The following is a 20353-nucleotide window of genomic DNA, read 5'->3' on the forward strand; positions in this document are numbered from 1 at the left end:
GAGAGAGACAGAAAGAGAGAGAGAGGGAGAGAGAGACAGAGAGAAACAGAGAGAGAGAGAGAGAGAGAGACAGAGGGAGAGAGAGACAGAGCGAGGGAGAGAGAGACAGAGAGAGGGAGAGAGAGACAGAGAGGGAGACAAAGAGGGAGAGAGAGAGACAGAAAGAGAGAGAGACAGAGAAAGACAGAGGGAGAGAGAGACAGAGAGAGAAACACAGAGAGAGAGACAGAGCGAGAGGGAGAGGGAGAGAGACAGAGAGAGAGATAGTGAGAAAGAGTGAGAGACAGAGAGAGAGAAAGAGAGAGAGGAAGAGAGAGATACAGAGAGAGAGAGAGAGAGACAGTGAGAGAGTCAGAGAGAGGGAGAGAGAGAGGAAGAGAGACAGAGGGAGAGAGGGAGGGAGAGAGGGAGGGAGAGAGAGAGCGGGAGAGAGAGAGGAAGAGAGAGACAGAGGGAGAGAGAGACAGAGAGAGAGGGAGGGAGAGAGAGAGACAGAGAGAGGGAGAGAGAGAGAGAGGGAGAGGGAGAGAGAGGGATAGAGAGAGAGGCAGAGACAGACAATTAGGCAGATGTTTCTCCTGTATCTGCCAGTCTCTGCTACAGAGTGAGGGTGTAGGAGTCAATCTCTGCTGGTCAGTTTTGGGTGCCTTGTGTAAATGTCTGCTTGATTCTCCAGCGGTCAGTCTCTGGTACGGTGTGAGAGTGTGGGGTTGATTCTGTACCTGTCAGTCTCTGGTACAGTGTGAGAGTGTGGGGTTCATTCTGTACCTGTCAGTCTCTGGGACAGTGTGAGAGTGTGGGGTTGATTCTGTACCTGTCAGTCTCTGGTACAGAGTGAGAGTGTGAGGTTCATTCTGTACCTGTCAGTCTCTGGTACAGTGCGAGATTTGTGGTTAACACTGCATCTTTTAATCTCTCATCTAGTGTAACATTACAACATTTCTTTCAGATTTATTCTTGCAGTTAAATTTTTTGATTAAGTCTATTTTTCATTTTAATCAATACCACAGGGACGATGCCACTGGTTACATTGAACTAATATTCAGGTACTTTGCAGCAGAGCATCTGGAGCAACAAGACTAGACCGTTGATTCAAACACTATTCTGTGATAAATATGTAACTTTCCTCGAGTCTCGGTGTGGGACGGTTTGAGTGGTGTGTACTCTGTAGTGACATTTGGGCTGATGGAATTGAGAATGATTTTGACTGTAGATTTGTAACCTGTGTGTGCACAGTGATCAGTAATGAGACCTCTGTTTGATCAGATTAAAACACACATGGGTGATCAGATCGCTGATGACATGAATATTGGTGCAGTTGTAACATAGACAACCTACAGCACAATACAGGACCTTCGGTGCACAATTCTGTGCCACACATGCACTTTAGAAATTACTTAGCGTTACCCAAGCCCTCTAGTTTTCTGAGCTCCCTGAACCTATCCAAAAGTCTCTTAAAAGACATTATTGTAAACTCCCCCCAACACCGTCACGGGCAGCCCATTCCATGCACTCACCACTCTCTGCATAAAAAAACTTACCCCTGACCTCTCCTCTGTACCTACTTCCAGGCACCTTAAAACTGTGCCCTCTCGTGCTAGCCATTTCAGCCCTGGCAAACAGCCTCTGACTATTCACATGATCAATGTCTCTCATCATCTTATACACCATATATAGGGTGGGGGAGCCCATTTATACATTATTCAGGGAAGAATCTCAATGTGTTGGAATCAGTTCAGGGAATGTTCACTGGACCAATACTGGTAGTGAGCTGGTTGTCTGATGAGGGAAGTCTGGGCTTGTGTTTTCTGTTCCTACTGTCTCCATGTGCTTATACGACCAGAAGATACAGGAGCAGAAGTAGGCCATTGAGTCTGCTCTGCCATTCAATCATGGGCTGATCCAATTCTTCCAGTCATCCCCACTCCCCTGCCTTCTCCTCATACCCTTTTATGCCCTGGTTAATCAAGAACCTATCTATCTCTGCTTTAAATGCACCCAAAGACTTGGCCTCCACAGCTGCTCGTGGCACCAGATTCTGCAGCTTTACCACCCTCTGACTAAAGTAATTTCTCCACATCTCCGGTCTTAATGGACAATCCTGAAGTCATGCCTCTTGTCCTGGACCCCACCTACCATGGGAAATAAGTTTTCCATATCTAATCTGTTCAGGCCTTTTAACATTCAGAATGTTTCTATGAGATCCCCATTCATTCTCCTGAACTCCAAGGAATACAGCCCAAGAGCTGCCAGATGTTCCTCATATGGTAAACCTTTCATTCCTGGAATCATTCTTGTGAATATGTTCTGAACCCTCTCCAATGTCAGTATATTCTTTCTAAAATAAGGAGCCCAGAACTGCGCACAAGACTCCCAAGTGTGGACTAACGAGTGCCTTATAGAGCATCAATATCATACCCCTGCTCTAATATTCTATACATCTAGAAATGAGTGCAAAAATTGCATTTGCCTTCTTCACCACTGACTGAACCTGGAGGTTAACCTTTTGGGTATCCTGCACAACACATCACAAGTCTCCTTGCATCTCTGCATTTTGAATCATCTCCCCATCTAAATAATAGTCTGCTCATTTATTTATTTTACCAAAGCGCATGACTATACACTTTGCAACATTGTATTTCATTTGCCGCTTCTTTGTCCATTCCCCTAAACTATGTAAGTCTCTCTGTAGGCTCTCTGTTTCCTCAACACTACATGCTTCTCCACCTATCTCTGTAGCATCAGCAAATGTTGCCACAAATACATTAATCCCACAGTCCAAATAATTGACATACCTCATAAAAAGCAGCGGTCCCAACATCGACCTCTGTGAACTCCACTGGTAACTGGCAGCCAGCCAGAAAACGATCCCTTTGTTCCCACTCTCTGTTTTATACCGATAAGCCGGTGCTCCACCCATTGGCAACTAGAACCAGGGACCAATATTTCATGACTTGAGCAAAAGATCAGAGGATTCTTTTCTGAATCTTAATGCACCCTCAGACATTGGAATTGATTAACTGACAGGTTTTTTGGATCATATCCTTGTATGCTTTTAAGGGAAAGAGAGGGGGATAGATTATAAGGAGGGGGTGAAATGTTCCTGTGGGCAGACAGGAACATGGAGTTTAATGTTGAAACAGGACAGCCGTGATCTTAATAAATGACAGAGCAGGTGGGAGTTGCTGAGTGGGGACTCCTGCTCCTCATTTGGATGTGGGTGTGAGCCTGTGGTGTGCTGACCAGGACTGTACACAGAGCTCCAGCCGTGACCCCACTTGTGTCCATACAATTCCACCAGAGCTCCCTCCTGTGCCATTCTGTACCTTCAGCCAACAAAAGCAAGCCTCTCATCCGCCTTTTAAACCCATCGAATGCTCCGTCCTTCTAACCTGAGGAATCATTCCACATGCTCTCCCTCTGACCCTCTATTCTTCTCCATATTCCACAATGTACCGTCTGTCTCCTGGCCTTGTTTGGGCTCCCCACCTGCATCACCTCACCTCTCAGATTAAATTCCACATGCCTATCTGTCCAGTCCACTGATACCTTCCTGTAGTCCTCAGCTTTCCCCCGCACTCTCACCCACATGGCCAACTGCACTGGACAACAAATATTTTGCTTCCTGATTACTTTTAGGTACATATATCTTATGGATTTGGACTGCTGATATTGAAAATCACTATGCAATGTCCCTATCACACACCATCTCTTTGAAATTGCCTATATTTTTATATTTCAATTCATAATCCAAGTCATATTATTTGATGCCAAGATTAAGGGAGGCTTTTGTGCTGGTCCACAAATCAAGCAGGCCAGCAATAACAGGCAATTCAAAGAACTTCTATTGGGACCAGAGAAAATCGCATGGAATGCATTCAAGGAAGTTGTTGAAAATGTTCAATATTTTCCCAGGGACCAGGGAAATATTGACCAGCTGTGTTTCACTGTAACTGTTGTACTGGAAATGTGTGTCTGGGTCCTGGGCTCAGTGTGGGACTGAATGTCTCTGCTGTCTGAGACTGTGGAACGAATGAGCTGTCAGTATCTCTGTGCTCAGTGACACACCTTGTGTGTGAGAGATGGAGCCACTGTTCTGTTCATTGAGCCTTGGCAAGAGGGAACATTGGCGTACATTGAAGTCTTTCCTGCAGGTAGGAGAAGGAAAGTGAAAGAGGTAAAAGGCAGACACAGTGTGAAGCGACTGGTGCAGCCAGTGCCAGTGTGTGAGGCCACTCACAAGCTGCAGCTCTCAGCTTCTTCTGAGCAGCAGATGGAGGAGGCTCCAAACCAAGGAAGAGACGGACAAACCCCACCACTTCCCGGTATGGATCCGGGAGTGGAACAGAGGGACGGACACAACATTCATTTCCCATGGGATTCACCACTCGGAACACTCACTGTCCAGCAACAACAGACATTGGGAAGTGGGCTAATGGGAAACTGTCTTCCCATGGTCAGGGGAGAGGAAGCAGCAATTATAGTCAGCAGCAAATTCTTCCCACTTCGCCACACTCGCCGTGGCCCAATCCCAGCGCAGGAATTAATTCTCACTCCACATTCAAGCTACAGGACCTAGGCCTCTGCAACTGGATCCATGACTTCCTAACCGGAATACCACAATCTGTGCAGATTGGAATAACATTTCCACCTCACTGACAATTAACTCTGACACTCCACAGGGCTGTGTCCTTATCTCACTGCTCCACTGTCTCTACACCCAGAACTGTGTGACTAGGCATCACTCAAACAGCATTTATAAATTTGCTGATGATACAACCACTGTTTGCAGAATTTCAGATGGTGACAATAAATCATAAATTAGGGTGAACTACCAGTTAGTGGAGTGTTGCTGCAGCAACAATCTTGCACTCAACGTCAGCAAGATCAAAACGCTGCTTGTGGACTTCAGGAAAGGTGAGATGAAGGAACACAAACCAATCCTCATCAAGGAATCAGAAGTGGAGAGAGTGGACAATTGCAAGTTCCTGGGTGTCAGCATCTCTGAGGATCTAACCCGGATGCAACATATGATGCAGTTATGAAGAAGGCAAGACAGCGGCTATATTTCATTAGGAGTTGGAGGAGATTTGGTTTGTCAAATACACTAAATAAACTTCCAGAAACGTAGAGTGGAGATCATTCTGACTGGCTGCATCTCCATCTGGTATGGGGGGCGGGGTGCGGGCTTCTGAACGAGATCAAAATAAATAGCAAAAACTTGTAAAACTGGTCAACTCTACCATGGGTCCAGGCTCGGTAGTACACAACATCTTCAAGGAGCGGTGCCTCAGGAAGGCACTGATCATCATTGAGGATCGCCACCACCCAGGACGTGCCCTTTTCACACTGTTACCATCGGGAAGGAGGGAGAGAATGCTGAAGGCACACACTCGGTGATTCAGGAACAGTTTCTTCCCCTCTGACACCCAAATTCTGAATTCTCAATAGGCATTGAACCCAAGAGCACCACCTAACTACTTTTTGCTTTTAATTTATGTTTTAATTCTTGTTTAACTACATATTTTAACTTAAATATTGAATACTTAATGTAACTCAGTTTTTTCTCTATATTTATTTATCATGGATGTCATTGTACTGCTGCTGTAAAGTTAATAAATGTCACGACGTATGCTGGTAATATTAAATCTGATTCTGATTAAGTTGCTAATTGAGTCTGCCTCGTCCTCTCCAGCAACAACCTCCATTGCCCTCACTCCAGAATCGATACCATTCGCTCAGCAACACACGCACAATTCTGGAGGAACTCAGCAGGCCGGGCAGCGTTAATGTAAAAGAGTACATCTTTGGCATCTTAAGCCAAGATCCTATGCTTATGAGTAAAAATAAAACACATATACTGATTTAGAATAGTCCAAACACCATTCTCCCATTGTTGATAATGCTGTTTGTCCAAGACCTTCCCACATAGGAACTATTACAACCCCTTTTCCACAGAGCCCCATCATCAGCATAGAAAGCCAAACTGAACTCAGGCCCAAGACCATTAAAAAGTAGAATTAACTATCAGATTAAACAATATTAAACTGATAACATTATACTGGGGAGGGAGGCACATTATCTTCTGCAAACTCTGATGACCCACCCTCACTGAAAATGATCCCCCTAAAAAATGATACCCATTTGCAAAACCAGCACCAACACCAAGCTTAATGAGTGTAATAAAAATCCTCTCCCTCCATCGCATGTCATAAAACTATTTTAATGTTCAAAAGCACTGCAACTACCGATTCTTTCAGTGTAAAAGGATTTCCAGATATCATTCCCAGTAGTACAAGGGTGTCATAGATCTCCCTTTGCGAAACCCACATCGGTAGTGACGAAGTAATTCTCTCTTATCCAAAACAATCATCAGCCTAATTACTATCATTTTCACCATTATTTTACACAACGAGGAAGTGAGACAACAGGCCTGTAGAAACTGGACAGCATCGGATCCCACCCAGGTTTTCCAACAGGCTTCACCACAGACCGTTTCCAGTCTCCTGGGAACATTCTTTGCTTCCAGATCTTCTTATAAAACTCAAGCAACTTCTTTTAGACTGCCTCAGGCAGATACTGGAGTATAGTATATGATAGTTTCCCATATCCTGTCCTGGTCTATAGTACATGCCTTACTGGTGGCAAATTTCCATTCAGCCAACGTGAAGTCATCATCCATGGCAATCTCAAATGCCTCTTGTTTCTCACAAATCTCCCCACTGTCCACCAAGAGGCTCTCTCTTCTCTTAAAACACTCATCCCCTATATTGTCTAGACTATGTGAGTTTGCAAACGTGTTTCTCACTTTGCCTTTTCGTTGTCCCTTGCATCAAATGTCCGTTCTCCACTAATATTGGAATCTAGTTATAACCTCTGACACCATTCATTTTCTTCAGCATTCTCCACACCACCGTCAAAGGATCATGGGACGGGAGGCCTTGGGAGAAAGAAAGAGGGAGGGGGATTCCCAGAGGATAGGCAAGGAGTATAGTGAAAGGGACAGAAGGAGAAAAAGAGAGAAAGATATATAATAATAATAATAAATAAATAACGGATGGGTGGCCCTATGATCCTCTCATATCCCTTTTGCCAGTCAACTGTCCAGCTCTTGGCTTCATCCCTCCCCCTCCTGTCTTCTGCTATAATTTTGGGTCTCCTCCTCCCCCTGCCACTTTCAAACCTCTTACTATCTCTTCTTTCAGTTAGTCCTGACAAACGGGCTCAGCCCGAAAGGTCGACTGTACCTCTTCCTATACATGCTGCCTGACCTGCTGCGTTCAGCAGTAATTTATTATGTGGGTTGTATAACTCCGGTCTGTTGGGGATGGCGACATTAATTTACCGGAATAAAACTTGCAGCAGAGTGAGGAATGATCCGACAGAAAGCAGCTCGGGGACTGGTCGAATCACATGGAACTATGGGAGACGCCTCACTACTCGGATGCTTTGCCACGTCATTGAGCGATGGTGGTATAGTGGTGAGCATAGCTGCCTTCCAAGCAGTTGACACGGGTTCGATTCCCGGCCATCGCAGATTGTACAGTTTTAGACTACATAACATATAAACCTTTGACATAGACACGATCTGCGCAGAACTCCAAGGGCCAAACAATCGACTCACGTTAATTCACGCTGTGAGTGTAAATTGATTCATTAATTATCATTCACTGGTCATGAATCAGAGTTGGAATTAACATCCCTCGAGAGTTTCTCGTTAAATCCTGTTCTGACTCTATTCCAGATTCTACAAGAATGGACACTTCACAGGAAGGATCGGCAGGATTTGTAAAGTGTTGCCTGATTAAAGTGTTTGAGCTTGTTTGCCTTCATTGGAATATCAGAGCCTGAGAGGAAACTTGACCGAATTATCAGAATCAGAATCCTTTATTATCGCCAAGTATGTGACACATACAGGGAATTTGACGCCGGTTTCCCTGAGCTCTCGCTGTACAGAATCAAAAAGCAAACAAAACAATAGTGTAAATAACCGTGAACTATATACAATGAGGTACTGTGTACCAGAGTATGTACAGGTGGACTTCGTTTATAATAGACTAAAATTCAAGTGTTCATAAGACTGATGGCAGACGGAAAGAAACTGTTCCTGTACCTACGGGTCCTGGCATACAGTGATCTAAAGCGCCTACCAGAAGGAAGGAGTTGGAACAGGTGATGTCCAGGGTGTGGTGGGTCTACAGTGATGCTGCTTGCTCGCTTCCTGACTCTATGAGAGACATAGACTGGGCAGATAGTCAGAATTGGTTTCCCAGGGTAGGGATTTGAAATTCCAGCGGGAATGAATTTAAGGTAGGAGAGAGTTTAAAGATGTGCGGGTCACGGTTTCAGACAGAGTGCGGTTGGTGCTTGGAACGGGCTGTCAGGTTCAGAGACGGAAGATATACAATGTGTTTAGATAGGCATACGAATATGTTAGTGCAGAGCGACATCGATAGAGGCACAAAGAGAAAATCTACAGATGATGGAAATCCAAGCAACACAGAAAATGTTGGAGGAACTCAGCAGGCCAGGCAGCATCTGTGGGAAAAAATACAGTCGACGTTTCGGGCCGAGTCCCTTCATCCGGACTGGAGCAAAAACTGATGAGGATTCAGAGTTAGACGGTGAGGGGAGGAAGAAACACGAGGTGATATTTGAAACCGGTGGGGGTGGGGAGGTGGCTGGTAAATTAAAGACCTGAAACTTTGGTTGGTGAAAGAGACACTGGGCTGGAGAACAGGGAAGGAGAGGAGGCCATGGAAGAAAGAAAAGGGGGAGGAACACCAGAGGGAGCTGATGGGCAGGTAACAGATAAGGTCAGAGAGGGAAAAGAGAATGGGGCTTCGTGAAGGAGGGCGCATTACCGGAAGTTTGAGAAATCGATGTTCATGCCATCAGGTTGGAAGCTACCCAAATGGAATATAATGTTTTGGTCTTCCACCCTGAGCGTGGCTTCATCGCGACAATACTGGAGGCCATGGGCTGCCATGTCGGAATTGGAATGGGAAGTGGAATTAAAATGGGTGGCCACTGGGAGCTCGCTCTTGTTCTGGTGGAGGGAGTGTAGATGCTCGGCGATGTGGTCTCCTAATCCGTATCGGGTCTCACCGATATACATGAGGCTACACCGGGAGCACTGGATACAGTAGATGACCCTAAAAGACTCACAGCTGAAGTGTCGCCTTACCTGGAAGGATTGCTTGGGGCCCTGAATGGTACTGAGGGAGGATGTGTAGGGACAGGTGTAACACTTGTTTCGCTTGCAAGGATAAGTGCCAGGAGAGAGATCAGTGGGAGGGATGGACACACATGGGATTCACATGAGATCCCTGCAGAGAGCAGAACGTAGAGGGGGGAGAGAAAGATGTGTTTGGTGGTGGGATCCCGCCGGAGATGGCGGGAATTACAGAGACTTGTGTGCTGGAGGCGGAGGCTGGGGTGGGTGAGGTAGGTGAGGACAAGACAAACCCTCTCCCTGGAGGAGGGAGCGAGGATACGGTGGGGTCAGACGTGAGCAAAATGGAAGAGATTCTGTTGAGAGCAGCTTTCATGGTGGAGGAACGGAAGCCCCTTTCTTTGAAAAAAGACGATATCTCCTTTGCTGTTGAATGAAAGGACTTATCCTGAAGGCAGATGCAGCGGAGACGGAGGAATTGAGAGAAGGGGCGGGCATTTTTACATGTAATGGGGTGCGAAGCGGTATAGTCCAGGTAGCTGAGAGAGTCTGTGTAGTTATAATAGACATCAGTAGACAAGCTGTCTTCAGAGATAGAGACAGAGATATGGAGAAAATGGAGGAAACTGTCGGATATGGGACAGGTAAACTTTTGGGCAGGGTAGAAGTTGCAGGCAAAGCTGATGAAGTGGACGAGTTCCACATGGGTGCAGAAAGAGGTAGCAATGCCGTCATTTACATAGTGTAGGGAAAGTTAGGGAGCGACACCAGTGTAGGCTGGGAACATAGACTGTTCCACGTAGCCGACACACAGGCAGGCACAGCTGGGACCCATGCCGGTGTCCATGGCTCACCTTGTGTTGAAAGGAAGTGGGAGGACAAGTTCCGCCAGACGGAGATGAATGGTGGTGGAGGAGAGCTGGTTGGGTCTGGTTTCCCGATGGAAGCGGAGAGATTTGAGACCTTCCTGGTGCGGGGGTGGGTGGTTTGCTGGACGTGTATAGGGATTGGACATCCATAATGAAAATAAAATGATCGGGGACCTATATGGGATGAAAACAATTAAACTCCAACTGAATGATCCAAAATTAAATCAAAACCACGACATTAGACCCGGCAAGTCCGTTAGTTCCAAGGATGTCGCTCGAGGAAATATACACTTATGGTCAAAGAGAATGGTGAAGGAGTATGTAACTTACACACTCCTGACAAAAATATACCATGCGCCCCGGGTACTGCACTCTCTCTTTCCCCTTCTTCTATCCGGCTGAAGGTACAGGACAGCACGTAGTACAGGCTCGTGGATAGCTTCAACTCCGCCGCTATGTCCATTGGATGGTGCCCGAGTCGATAAGATGGAGTCTTGACCTCACAATCTACCCGTTATGATGCGGCACCTGATTGTTTACCCGCACTGTGCTGTCTCTGTCGCAGTTACATTTCATTCTGCATTCTGTTATTGCTTAACATTGTTCTTTCTCAATAGGCTGTGTAATGATTCGATCTCTAGGAATAGTGTGAAAGAGAAGCTTTCAGAAAATATTTTAATTCCCACTGAAGTTAATGCGGCAGTCGCAGGGTCTCCGGACAGCACAGCGTTACCCAGCTGGCAATAAAACGCGCCGCAAAAACTGCCGGGTTACCTCCGTCCCTGGGTGGGCTCGGACCACCAACCTTTCGGTGAACAGCCGAACGCGCTGACCGATTGCGCCACAGAGACAAACTGGAAAAGGAGACTATGAATGGTCTATTCCGGGGTTGGAAGATGGTGACTTACAATCGATCAACACACATCAAAGTTGCTGGTGAACGCAGCAGGCCAGGCAGCATCTCTAGGAAAAGGTACAGTCGACGTTTCGGTCCCAGACCCTTCGTCAGGACTAACTGACGAAGAGTGGTAAGAGATTTGAAAGTGGGAGGGGGAGGGGGAGATCCAAAATGTTAGGAGAAGACAGGAGGGGGAGAGATGGAGCCAAGAGCTGGACAGGTGATAGGCAAAAGGGATACGAGAGGATCATGGGACAGGATGTCCGGGGAGAAAGACGGCGGGGGGGGAGGGGAACCAGAGGATGGGCAAGGGGTATACTCAGAGGGACAGAGGGAGAAAAGGAAGAGTGAGAGAAAGAATCTGTGTGTAAAAATAAATAACGGATGGGGTACAAGGGGGAGGTGGGGCATTAGCGAAAGTTAGAGAAGTCGATGTTCATGCCATCAGGTTGGAGGCTACCCAGACGGAATATAAGGTGTTGTTCCTCCAACCTGAGTGTGGCTTCATCTTTACAGTAGCGGAGGCCGTGGATAGACATATAAGAATGGGAATGGGACGTGGAATTAAAATGTGTGGTCACTGGGAGATCCTGCTTTCCCTGGCGGACAGAGCGTAGGTGTTCAGCAAAGCGGTCTCCCAGTCTGTGTTGGGTCTCGCCAATATATAGAAGGCCACATCGGGAGCACCGGACGCAGTATATCACCCCAGCCGACTCACAGGTGAAGTGTCTCCTCACCCGGAAGGACTGTTTGGGGCCCTGAATGGTGTTAAGGGAGGAAGTGTAAGAGCATGTGTAGCACTTGTTCCGCTTACAAGGATAAGTGCCAGGAGGGAGTTCAGTGGGGAGGGATGGTGGGGACGAATGGACAAGGGAGTCGCGTAGGGAGCGATCCCTGCGGAAAGCAGAAAGAGGTGGGGAGGGAAAGATGTGCTTAGTGGTGGAATCCCGTTGGAGGTGGCGGAAGTTACGGAGAATAATATGTTGGACCCGGAGGCTGGTGGGGTGGTAGGTGAGGACCAGGGGAACCCTATTCCTAGTGGGCTGGCGGGAGGGTGGAGTGAGAATCTCCCCCTCCCCCTCCCACTTTCAAATCTCTTACCACTCTTCCTTCAGTTAGTCCTGACGAAGGGTCTCGGCCTGAAACGTCGACTGTACCTCTTCCTAGAGATGCTGCCTGGCCTGCTGCGTTCACCAGCAACTTTGATCTGTGTTGCTTGAATTTCCAGTATCTGCAGAATTCCTGTTGTTGCGTTTTTAAGATTAACAATCGATGTTGTGAGGCGGCTTTTCACATATCACAATCACAACATTGGAATTAAACTTGAACTTCCACCAACGGCAGCTGACACCGCGGCTCACCCGGAATCCCAAAGGCTGTAATAAAAGGATAGTAAACGTCTTCTATTCGCCAGATGACTGGATACACCATTTCAGTGAGAATCTGTGATTTCTCTTGTTCCTGAATTCACAGCTCTGTTAGACACTCTGAGCTGATGCATTAAAAACGGCCTCGATTCAAACAGAGTCTCAATCTCCAGCGATACGGTCAAACACTTCACTAATTGTCTTAGTGACGAGCAGGTGAACAAACACTTTAATTAAACACCATTGCCTCTGATGTAAACATTGGACGATTGAAGACCAGCACATCACAATTCTCGGGCATTACTTCAGCAGAGTCTTTGGTGGCAATGAGGCCGGTAGATTTAATTTTAAACTCTACGTTTGTCACGGAAGAGCTACTTTTTACAGATTTCATTGTTTATTGTTTGATCATTATTGCGCTACAAATGGAGACCAGCGCCCCTGAACGACCCATATCTCGTGTCCCTCAGTGCTGTCCTTCAGTCCTGCAACTCCCTCCTGGTCGCACACACAAACAGTCTGGAAACACAGATACGAAGAAAAATACAACAGAGAAATCAAGGTCGGGATAGAAAGCGTCAAATAACGACGTTCTTGATGTACAAACACGAGAAAATGTGCAGATGCTGCAAATACAAGGCAATACCCAGACAGTCCGCTGAGTTCTTGCAGCATTTTGTCTGTGATATTGCTGATATAACAGATTTTATGAGCATCTCAAATCTGACAAAGGTCAAAGGAAATTGTCTTGAGCCGGAGGGCAGTGAGTCTGTGGAATTCTTTGCTGTCGACGGCGATGGAGCCCGAGTCACTTGGTATGCTTAACGCGGAGGGTGGTAGTTACTTGCTCAGTAAGGAAGTCAAAGACTGTGGAGAGAAAGTGTGAGAATGGAGTCGATGAGGATAATAATTCAGTCAAGATGGAATGGGGCAGACTGACTCTGCTGCCTTCTCTTACGGTCTTATGACCGTATCCCATCAGCGCCTGGGTTCAAGTGTACAGAGTTGTTCGCACTTCTGTTGTTTATGTTTCCTCAACGTCGTATTTATTGTTCTGTGTTTATCAGTCTGCATTTCACGGGTGGTGTAGAAAACTGCACAAAACACAGCGTGATATAATCATTTGCAGGTTGACTGTGTGGTTAAGAAGACATACGATTGTATTTAACTTCATCAACCGTGGGACTGAGTTCAGGAGCCGACAGGTAATGTTACAGCGATATAGGACCCTGACCAGACCCCACTTGGAGTACTGTGCTCAGTTCTGGTCACCTCACTACAGGAAGGATGTGGAAAGTATAGAAAGGGTGCAGAGGAGATTTACAGGGATGTTGCCTGGATTGCCGAGCGTGCTTTATGAGAATAAAAGCATAGAAACATAGAAAACCTACAGGCCGTTCGGTCCACAAAGCTGTGCCGAACATGTCCCTACCTTAGAAATGACGAGGCTTACCTATAGCCCACTATTTTTCTAAGCTTCATGTACCTATCCAAAAGTCTCTTAAAAGACCCTGTCGTATCCGCCTCCACCACCTTTGGCGGCAGCCCATTGCACGCACTCACCAAACTCTGAGTAAAAACCTTACCGCTTCATCTCCTCTGTACCTGCACCCCAGCACCTTAAACCTGTGTCCTCTTGTGGCAACCATTTCAGCCCTAGGAAAATACCTCTGACTATCCACATTATCAATGTCTCTCATCACCTTATCCACCTCTATCAGGTCACCTCTCATCCTCCGTCGCTCCAAGGTAAAAAGGCCGAGTTCATTAAACCTATTCTCATAAGACATGATCCCCAAGACATGCTTTGAGGGTCTGATGGAGTCAGACCTCAAGATCCTTCTGATCCTCCACACTGCCAAGAGTCTTACCATTAATACTATATTCTTCCATCATATTTAACCTATCAAAATGAACCACTTCACACTTATAACTTAAAGATTGAGTGAACTCGACCTTTTCTCCTTGGAGCGACGGGGGATGAGAGGTGACCTGATAGAGGTGTATAAGATGATAAGAGGCATTAATCGTGTGGATAGTCAGAGGTTTTTTTTCCCAGGGTTGAAATGGCTCACACCGTTTTAAGGTGTTTGGAAGTAGGTACAGATGAGAAGTCAGGAGTAAGTTTTCTTTACGCAGAGTGTGGTAAGTGCGTGGAATTGGCTGCCGGCGACGGTGGTGGAGCCTGATGCATTAGGGTATTTTAATGGACTCTCGGATAGGTACATGGTGCTTAGAAAATAGAGGGCTATGGGTCACCCGAGGTAATTTCAAAAGTCAGTACATGTTCGGCACAGCATTATGGGCCGAATGACCTGTATTGTGCTGCAGGCTTTCTATGTTTCAATGTTTCTATATATAGAAAGTTAACAGAACTGTTACAGCGGGCATCAGAAGCTGGAAATAGGAGGTAGTAATAGAGGACAAATAAATGGCGGACGAAATTATTAGGTATTATGCGTCCGTCTGTTATGTTGAGGATACAAGCAGTATGCCAGAAATTCGAGAGGGGTAAGGGATGTAAGTGAGTGTAGTTGCTATTATTAAGGAGAAGGTGTCTGGAAGCTGACAGACCGCAAGGTCACCTGACCAGATGGACTGCACCGCGGGTTTCTGAAAGGAGATTACGAGATCATGGAAACGTTAATGGTGATCTTTCAGGAATCACGGGCTTCTGAAATGGTTCAGAGAAATAGAAAATTGTTAATCTGATTTTGTTCTTCTCGACAGAAGGGAAGCAAAATACAGAACACTACAGGCCGGTTATCAGGGCTGTTCTGGTTGGGAAAATGCTGGAGTCCATGAGGTTTCTGGGTGCGTGGAGACACCTGTTCAAATAGGCCGGCCTACATGGTTTCTTTCAGGGGAAATCTTGCCTGACTAATCTGCTGGAATTAATTCGGGAAATAACAGGCAAGATAGACAAAGGAGCGTCAGTGATGTTGTTTACGTGGATTTTCGGAGGCATTTGTCAAGGGCCGCAGATGAAGCCGCTAAACAATATTAGAGCCTACGGCATTACAGGAAAGATACGAGCATCTGCCGCCAACATGGACTGGACTGCTTTCCTATTGAGCCGTATTTCTTCAGAATTGGACCCGACTCCCGATCTTGTGGCTCTGTGATTATGCAAAGGAATAGGATTATTCCAGAGAGTATCGGCCAACATTCATTAGGCTCTCCTGACCGGACAAACCTTATGATCCTCTGCCCCATCCCCTCGGTCGTTAAAGATATCTTTCCTGAGGCAGGCAGGAGAGCGGGTTTGTTTGAGTCTACCTTGAGCCACAGGAGGAAAGAGTCAACTTCGGATTAATTCAGCTGCAGCTCAGCCGCTGTCCATTGATATTTATGCCGAAGAACTGCCAGGAAACAATGAGAAAGAACGCGGAAGAGACACGGTGGAAGAATGATTCCGGGAATGAGAGGGTTAACATATGAGCAGCGTTTATCCGCTCTTGGACTGTATTCCTTGGAGTTTAGAAGAATGAGGGGAGACCTCATAGAAACATTTCGAATGTTGAAAAGTATGGACAGAGTGGATGTGGCAAAGTTGTTTCCCATGATGGGGGAGTCTAGTACGAGAGGGCATGACATAAGGATTGAAGGGCGCCCATTCAGAACAGAAATGCGAAGATTTTTTTATGTCAGAGGGTGGTGAATCTATGGAACTTGTTGCCACGGGCAGCAGTGGAGGCCAAGTCATTGGGCGTATTTAAGGCAGAGATTGATAGGTATCTGAGTAGCCAGGGCATCAAAGGTTATGGTGAGAAAGCAGGGGAGTGGGACTAAATGGGGGAATGGATCAGCTCATGATTAAATGGCGGAGCAGACCCGATGGGCCGAATGGCTGACTTCTGCTCCTTTGTCTTATGCTCTTATGGTTTTATGAACAGAATGTGTGACAGCAGGGCCACTGAAACTAGGTTCAGTAAATAATGTGAAACACATTCATTGCTGATATGTCGGGAACGAGGTCTCCGAATGCGTCGGAGGACAGACAGCACAGAGATAATATCAGGAGGGGGCAGGGTTATAGCAAATACGAGATGAAAAGCAGAGAGAAAGGAGCGAAATAAATCAACAAAGAACAATTAATAAAGGAAACACTTATAAAGGAAACCCTCTATTGGAGCTTAGAAAAATAGAGGGCAATGGGTAACCGTAGGTAATTATTAAGATAACGACATGTTCGGCACAGCTTTGTGGGCCGAAGGGCCTGTATTGTGCTGCAGGTTTTCTGTGTTTCTATGAAACGATGTGACGTCAGCAAAGAATCGACAAATGAAAATGAAGAGAAGAATGAGCAACGTCCACAACGGAGCAGCGCGTCACCACGTTCAGACAACAGCAGAGAGGCGCAGCGGCAGCGTGCTGGGCCCATGGGCGTCCATTCGGCCGATGGATTGACGATTGTTTTCATGGAGAGCTCTGGAGGTGACGGAGGTCATATCAAATTAACCCGGGCCTATCAGGATAGAAGAAAACTGTCCGGACGTGTGTAAACTTAGAGAGCATCACATGGAGAACGTTATGCGGATGTTTTTGGAAACTGGAACCCATGCCTGAGTGACTGGTGAGGCAGGTACACTCACAATATTAGAGAATTGTCTGGGGACCACCTGAATCATCAAGACACTGAAGACAATAGCTAGTAAGCGAGCTCTTTTCTGGTGTGATTGGTAGTTGATTGTCAACACGGACATTGTGGGCCGAAAGGCTTGTTTTAGGGTCTCATGATTCTGTGAATCTATATTACATTTGTGTATCACAATAAAGAGTTTTATTTACTCTAGTAATGAGGGAGGGGGCTGAGAGAGATCCCATTGTGTATAAATAGACAGAGTGGATGGTGAGTAGACTGACACCACTCAGTGTGAACACATCATCCGACATGTTTTGATGTGTCCTAGTTGGCTGTGGCAATCTGAGTTAGAGTGCGAGCAGGAAGCTGCACGGATCAGTTACTGTGAAAATGCGAGGGACAGCACTTCAGTCCTTGATCCACCGGCCACCCCAAGGTGAATAATAATTTTACACTCACCCGTCGATTTAAGTAACTTCGGGAATTCGTACGCGGATTGTCAGGGTTGAACCACTCAGACGCTAGAAGTGTTATGACTGTGGTTCGAGCTGTTTTCTGAATGTGGTCACTGTGATTCCTCACTCTGGTGCAGTTCCTGTTATGTCCGGTTGAGGCCGCCATCCTCCGACAGACCGGAGATACACAACACCCAGTGTTTCAATGAAGTGGGAGTGATTGATTCAGAATTCGATTCGCTACATATCGTTTCCCGCCTGTCGCATTAAAAAAGCAGAAATATAAATATATAACTGTGATTAAAAATGTTGATTCCAACAACACGGATTTGGGCTCGAATGAGAGCAGTTCCTTTCGCTAATCCTTGAACACAACAGGTGACTGAATCGCTGGAGCAAACAGACACTGCTGTGGGAGGGACACGAGTGAAAGGCTCCAGTATTACAGCTGAGAAACATCAAGGTAATTCTGTTCACCCTCCTGTACTCTTAAATGTGCATGACATGAGCTATTAACTGCAATTCCTCGTTAGTATAGTGGTTAGTATCCCCGCCTGTCACGCGGGAGACGGGGTTCAATTCCCCGACGGGGAGAGATGAATTTTACTACATTATTCAACGGGAATATTGAATTCAAAAGACAAATAAAAGCGGACAAAGAATTTGTGTTTGCGCTATCCAGTTCATTGGGCATTGGGAAGGATGGAATTGCTCGGGCTGCTGTGATCCTTCCGAGAAGAAAGTGGTGTTATTGTCAACCTCTTTCCTCAAGAATCCCCTGAGAATCTATATCTCAGCACCGTTCTTTGTTACTTGTTCGTTGTTACACTGAGTCCATCATTCCGGGCATATTAATCCGGGGCTTTTGTTGTCGACTATGAATTCCCGCATGGTCCCACCACAGTAGTAAGGTAACTAACTAATATCAGTCCAGACGAAGGGTGCCGGTCGGAAACGTCGACTGTTTACTCTTTTCCATCGATTTGCTTGGTCTGCTGAGTTCCTTCAGCATTTTGTGTGTGTTGCTTGGATTTCCAGCATCTGCAGATTTCTCTTGTGTGTGACCAATATTAAGTGTCACCCTGGAACACATCGATTGCATCCTCATCTTGTTTTGGTGTGCAAAATGGCTCCAGTCCCCTGCTGTGCAAAGGAAAACTCTGCTCTTCAAAGACCTTTCTTCCCTGGGTTGACTGCACACTATCTGTGAACTATCCTTGTCAAGGCGCTACATTAACTTGACTTGCTGTAACATCCACAGTCCCCACTTCCCTTTGCGTCCTGTAAAGGACCACATGAATTGTGGATGCAGCTGAATTGCACAGAAAATTCGAGTCTCCCCAGTGATCCTGTCATCGTCTGTCTGCAGAGTAGGATTGCTGAACGATAGGAGGCAGCTGTCCTTCGGGTCCTCTCTCCACAGAGTGCTCTCATTAATAAACTTAAACAAGTTTCAACACCAGCAAGAATATAAACCCACTTGCCCACTGTGCACTGGAGTTGCACAAACTTCCTGGCAGAGAATGAGGCTAATCAGAAGGGTTCCAAAGATGATGATAGAGTCGTATGTAACTCCTGCCCAAACTTCTTCACTTTAACAGCTTCTAACAGGATCTGCACGGATAAAATCGACGATGTTTTGCATTATTTCAGTCCAACAATGACACAAGTTCCTCCCCTCTCGGCCAACAGGAAGTTTAATGCTGTTCAGATTTGAAAGGCCATGATGCAGCTTGCTGCCACTTTGTTAGAAATGTCTTTGATGACCAGACTTGTATCATGTAGCACTACAGCAGTGTTGTTAGCCGATCACTGCAACACTGGGGTCATTGAATTTTTTGAGGATGTAACTAGTAGACTGGATAGGGGAGAACCAGTGGATGTGGTATATTTGGATTTTCAAAAGACTTTTGACAAGGTCCCACACAGGAGATTAGTGTGCAAACTTAAAGCACACGGTGTTGGGGGTATGGTGTTGATGTGGATAGAGAATTGGTTAGCAGACAGGAAGCAAAGAGTGGGAATAAACGGGACCTTTTCAGAATGGCAGGCAGTGACTAGTGGGGTACTGCAAGGCTCAGTGCTGGGACCCCAGTTGTTTACAATTTATATTAATGACTTGGATGAGGGAATTAAATGCAGCATCTCCAAGTTTGCAGATGACACGAAGCTGGGCGGCAGTGTTAACTGTGATGAGGATGCTAAGAGGATGCAGGGCGACTTGGATAGATTGGGTGAGTGGGCAAATTCATGGCAGATGCAATTTAATGTGGATAAATGTGAAGTTATCCACTTTGGTGGCAAAAATAGGAAATCAGATTATTATCTGAATGGCGGCCGATTAGGAAAAGGGGAGGTGCAACGAGACCTGGGTGCCATTATACACCAGTCATTGAAAGTGGACATGCAGGTACAGCAGGTGGTGAAAAAGGCGAGTGGTATGCTGGCATTTATAGCAAGAGGATTCGAGTACAGGAGCAGGGAGGTACTACTGCAGTTGTACAAGGCCTTGGTGAGACCACACCTGGAGTATTGTGTGCAGTTTTGGTCCCCTAATCTGAGGAAAGACATCCTTGCCATAGAGGGAGTACAAAGAAGGTTCACCAGATTGATTCCTGGGATGGCAGGACTTTCATATGAAAAAGACTAGATGAACTAGGCTTGTACTCGTTGGAATTTAGAAGATTGAGGGGGGATCTGATTGAAACGTAAAAAATCCTAAAGGGATTGGACAGGCTAGATGCAGGAAGATTGTTCCCGATGTTGGGGAAGTCCAGAACGAGGGGTCACGGTTTGAGGATAAAGGCGAAGCCTTTTAGGACTGAGATTAGGAAAAACATCTTCACACAGACAGTGGTGAATCTGTGGAATTCTCTGCCACAGGAAACAGTTGAGGCCAGTTCATTGGCTATATTTAAGAGGGAGTTAGATATGGTCCTTGTGGCTAGGGGGATCAGAGGGTATGGAGGGAAGGCTGGTGCAGGGTTCTGAGTTGGATGATCAG

The 20353-nt window shown here is 46.2% G+C and overlaps 1 protein-coding gene, 1 long non-coding RNA gene and 2 other non-coding genes across 4 annotated transcripts in view; 3 read left to right on the plus strand and 1 right to left on the minus strand.

Moving 5' to 3' along the window:
- Positions 1-20353, minus strand: part of LOC140189109 (uncharacterized) — a 579671-nt gene that overhangs the window by 514218 nt on the left and 45100 nt on the right. The window lies entirely within an intron of this gene.
- The window catches only part of LOC140189110 (uncharacterized), a 592538-nt gene that overhangs the window by 25672 nt on the left and 546513 nt on the right, over positions 1-20353 (plus strand). The window lies entirely within an intron of this gene.
- Positions 7465-7536, plus strand: trnag-ucc (transfer RNA glycine (anticodon UCC)). The gene has a single exon. It is a non-coding gene; the product is annotated as a tRNA-Gly (tRNA).
- Positions 17873-17943, plus strand: trnad-guc (transfer RNA aspartic acid (anticodon GUC)). Its single transcript has one exon. It is a non-coding gene; the product is annotated as a tRNA-Asp (tRNA).

This window comes from Mobula birostris, chromosome 28, assembly GCF_030028105.1.
Source record: "Mobula birostris isolate sMobBir1 chromosome 28, sMobBir1.hap1, whole genome shotgun sequence".
Lineage (NCBI taxonomy): Eukaryota > Metazoa > Chordata > Chondrichthyes > Myliobatiformes > Myliobatidae > Mobula > Mobula birostris.